Below are 4,681 nucleotides of genomic sequence, written 5' to 3' on the forward strand. Positions count from 1 at the left end.
TTTGAAATCTTGAGAACATCTTCTCAATATCTTCATCGTCCTCCATTTTGAAGGCTTCATATTTCTGGATTAGAGCAAGAGCTTTGGTCTCCTTGACTTGAGCATTTCCTTCATGGGTCATTTTTAATGACTCATATATATCATGGGCAGTTTCCCTGTTAGATATCTTCTCATACTCAGCATGAGAGATAGCATTCAGCAAAATAGTCCTACATTTATGATGATTTTTGAAAAGCTTCTTTTGATCATCATTCATTTCTTGTCTTGTAAGCCTTACGCCAGTAGCATTCACTGGATGTTTGTAACCATCCACCAGAAGATCCCATAAGTCACAATCTAGACCAAGAAAGTAACTTTCTAGTTTATCTTTCCAGTATTCAAAGTTTTCACCATCAAATACTGGTGGTCTAGTTTAACCATTGTTACCATTTCCATTGTATTGCTCAGCAGAGCCAGATGTAGATGTAAGTGTGTTTGTTGGAATTTCACCAGCCATCTTTTACTGAAGCATTTTTCTCTTCCTGAATCTTTTCTAAACACGGTTAAGTGCTTGCACCTTAGAACCGGCGCTCTGATGCCAATTGAAGGATAGAAAAACACTTAGAAAGGGGGGTTCGAATAAGTGTAGCTTTAAAAATTGTAAGATAAAAAACTATTTGCACAATGATTTTTATCCTGGTTCGTTGTTAACTAAACTACTCCAGTCCACCCCCTTGGAGTGATTTACCTCACCTGAGGATTTAATCCACTAATCACACTTGATTACAATGGTTTTCCACTTAGAAACACTCTAAGTCTTCTAGAGTATCCTGATCACAACCTGATCACTCCAGGAACAAACTGCTTAGACAACTTCTAAGACTTGCTAGAGTATACTGATCAACAACCTGATCACTCTAGAACTTACAACTTAATGTAAACAAATTCTTTTAAGAGTTACAATGCTTCTTATAAAGCTATTATCACAACTGTGATTTTCTCTTAAGTTTAAGCTTAAATCTCACTAAGATATTACAACAGCAATGTAGTGAGCTTGATGATGAAGTTTGAGAGCTTTGGATTTGAACAGCGTTTCTGCAAGTTGGTTCAGAGTTTGTAATACGTTAACCTTTGCTTCTCATCAGAAGTTCATATTTATAGGCACTTGAGAAGATGACCGTTGGGAGCATTTAATTCTTTGCGTAATCCGTACAACATTGCATTTAATGTTTCACTCTTTTGTCAACTACCTCGAGCATTATTTCCGCTGTGTCTACTGACGTTGCCTTTAATAGCTTCTAACGTTCCTTTTGTCAGTCAGCGTAGCCTGCCAGTCTAGTACTTGCTTCTGATCTGACGTTTGTGTAAACAACGCTTGAATATCATCAGAGTCAAACAGCTAGGTGCAAAGCATCTTCTTGTCTTCTGACCTTGAAGTGCTTCTGAAAGTGATACCATGAGAACTTCAGTGCTTCTGCTTCTGATCTCAAGTTCTTCTGATGCTTCCATAGACCCATGTTCTGATTCTGCTTGACCATCTTCTGATGTCTTGCCAAACCACGTTCTGATGTTGCATGCTGAACCTTCTGAGTCAGTGCTTCTTGCGTTGATTTTGTGCATACTCTTTGTATAATTCCTGAAACGGAAATTGCATAGTATTAGAGTACCACATTATCTCATACAAAATTCATATCCTTGTTATCATCAAAACTAAGAATATTGATCAGAACAAATCTTGTTCTAACATCAATGTTACCGTTGTACAGCGCTGTTGCTTCTGCTCGATTAGTTTCAAGCTTGGACATTGAATCTCTTGGATGGGGTTTAGTTCCTAAAGGTAATTCGTTTTCTTTGAATCTCTTGGTTGGGGTTTAGTTCCTCAAGGTATGTTTTTTCTCTTTTATCAGCTTTTGATGTTGAAATAGCAAAAAAAAATTTGTGGACGACAACTACACTACAGGCAGCAATGATGTGTTTATCTTGTGATTTTTTGCCCTTCTGCCATCAGCCATCGACAACAGTGTTGTATGAATATGCCATTGATTTTATGTTGCTGAGAGGCTAGAGCATAAGGATAACTTTTCTATGCATATCATTTTTGTTTGACCCATTAATTTTAAAGCCTTTGATCTTATGCTAAAGCTGAAACTAACCTGTTGTTAATAGGGACATAAATCCAGCGTGAAGAATGGTAATGCTTTCTCAATGGGCCTTTGATTCTGAAAATTCACATTGGAAGAGTCTTTTCAGTTCTAATTTGGGTATTTGTTCTGTTATTAGTTAGTTTTTTTCTTGCTTTGAATCTTTGTTTAATTTGTTGTGTTTAATTCAATTTCAAGTTTACTGTTTTGTTTGTTATTAACTTTATGAATTTTCTTTTTGGATGAACATTCATAGTTGTCAAAATCAATTCTACTTCACTAGAATCAATTCTACGGAATGATGGCAAATGGTTTTACAGCTTCACAATAGCTAGCTGCTGTTATTTCTTCAGCTGTTTACTCCCTGTAGAATCTTTTTCCGGTTTTCTTATCCCAAAAGCGGTGAGTAATGTTATACTTAAATTTTTTTGAACCAACAGTCACTTTTCTATCAGCTTCTAAAAACTAATAATATGACAATAATTATGATGTCTCAGTATTCCGGGGTGGTGGATTTGGTTCTATTATATCTGCCCTGTTCAATGGACATTATAACATCTCAGCTTGGTTATGTGGAAACAACAATTGTGGGACCAGGATTCCAAGGCACTGTGAGAGAGTATATATCTGCAACTCTTGGATATGATTAGAAAATCACCAGAATATTGTCTGTGGGTCTTTTAATGATAGTCCTTATTGCATTTAATATCTTATTCTTTGGTAGTTTTGATACATCTGTTAAAGTTTTTAATTTCCAGAAAAGATAAAAGATATACATTACTAGGTTTCCACATCATAATAGTAGTAGATGATTTATGCATTGGATAAGATTGTCATTGTACTAGGTCTGCATATGTCTAATGAATCACATATGTCTAATGAAATTTGGATCCTTCATGGTTTGGATCCACTGTATTTTCTCAACCATGATAAACTAATATTTATTTCCACTATATTTTCTCAAATGTCTGATGCCTATCTATTGCATTAACAATTTATGCAATGACACTTACATTAGTTGATAAAACATTTATAATTATGGCTGTTTAAAATAGTGAAAAAATAATTTTGTGGGAGTGTTTTAGTTTTAGATTTTGGTTGAATGTTTGCCTCTAAAATGTAGATGTCGAATGACGTGTAATTGGTAATGAATGGGCACCGAGTTCGGCTTATGTATGCTAGCTTTTAGGACTGCATTTGAATTGGACTGGAGTATGAGTTTTGTAATACCATTATAAATACAAGGAGTGTGATCTAAGTATAGTCACACAGAATTTACACCTTTACACAGGAAAATTTAAATTAATTGAAGCAGTGGAAAAACAAATTGTACACTTATTCCAGCATCCTGTATATTAATTTTAGCCACAATTTTAAACAGATAATTCAACTATGCATCTATTTTGAAAAGTTTATTTTTTGTTTGAGTGGTACTTGCTAATTGTACTGGGCACTGGCTAGGTATTTTGTTTCTAACCTGAAAATTTGACTTTTGATTAGGTGGGCATGCTGATAATAGTATTTAGGGTGATATCCTCTGATGGAACCAGAATCTTGGAAACAGCCAATGCGCCCCGTGCTCCAGTAACTTGCCTCGGCCTTTCATCCGATAGTAACCACCTGGTGTCAGGATCCCAAGATACAACAATATTACTCTGGAGAATACATAAAGCACTTGCATCTCACTCAAGTGTATATGCATAAAGCCCTTGGAAGCTGGTGGTGAAGTTGAAGACTCTTTGAGATGGCAGAGGATACAATGTGCTTGAACTGGTATGCTTGAACTTTTAAAATTTAAATAATATATGCGGATGAAATCAAGAACCTGGATCATATCCTAAAAGCTTCATTAGTCTTTCAATTGATGACTACACTATAAAATTTGCTTGACTTTCATTAAGACCTATGCTATCGGATGGTGTTAGCAGCAATGATAGGTTGGAGAATAAAAATGGATCACATGTATCCGAGGATGGAAGCCTGCAGAATTATCAAAGGAATAGATGGATAAAGTCCCCAGTTTCTGAAGGAGCTGCTAGACACACAATCATTTTATGGTAATTTTCTTTCAAATATAATTGGACCAAAAAGCAAAAGTGATATGAACAACTGCTACAATAGATGGATAAAGCAGTGTTTTAGCTGTACTACAGTTTAGACATAATAAAACAAGTTTACTATCAGTTTTACAATTTTACAAATTCACTATCAGTTTAGCAGTGCCCTTTATCGGTTAGCCGTTGTAGTAAACAAAACAATGAGAAATAATAAAGACAACAATCACTGCACAGATGCAAGATTCAAGACAGCAATCCAGGTCATGAAAAATAATACAGACCATCTCTTTTAATTGAACCATTGTTATTTACTAAATTGGTTAATTTTGTGGTTGTTTTAAGATTTTGTCAGTAATTTGTATCGGATTTCTTTGGTGCATTTCCTTCTTGTGAATCTCTCTATAGGTGAAGGAGTTGGAAGAGCTATCAGCAGTATCATTCTTACCCTTCTACTTTGTTGTCGATATCTCTGCTGCCATCTCAAAGCCGTCCATGGGATTTAAG

The 4,681-nt window shown here is 35.4% G+C and overlaps 1 long non-coding RNA gene across 1 annotated transcript; it reads left to right on the forward strand.

The window, feature by feature from the left end:
- The first annotated feature begins 2,301 nt into the window (after positions 1 to 2,301).
- LOC131646084 (uncharacterized) lies at positions 2,302 to 4,241 on the forward strand. The gene is made up of 4 exons (XR_009297283.1): positions 2,302 to 2,522; positions 2,618 to 2,739; positions 3,621 to 3,893; positions 4,049 to 4,241. It is a non-coding gene; the product is annotated as an uncharacterized LOC131646084 (long non-coding RNA).
- Positions 4,242 to 4,681: the final 440 nt, after the last annotated feature.

The sequence above is a fragment of the Vicia villosa genome, linkage group LG2 (genome assembly GCF_029867415.1).
Source record: "Vicia villosa cultivar HV-30 ecotype Madison, WI linkage group LG2, Vvil1.0, whole genome shotgun sequence".
Taxonomy (NCBI): domain Eukaryota; kingdom Viridiplantae; phylum Streptophyta; class Magnoliopsida; order Fabales; family Fabaceae; genus Vicia; species Vicia villosa.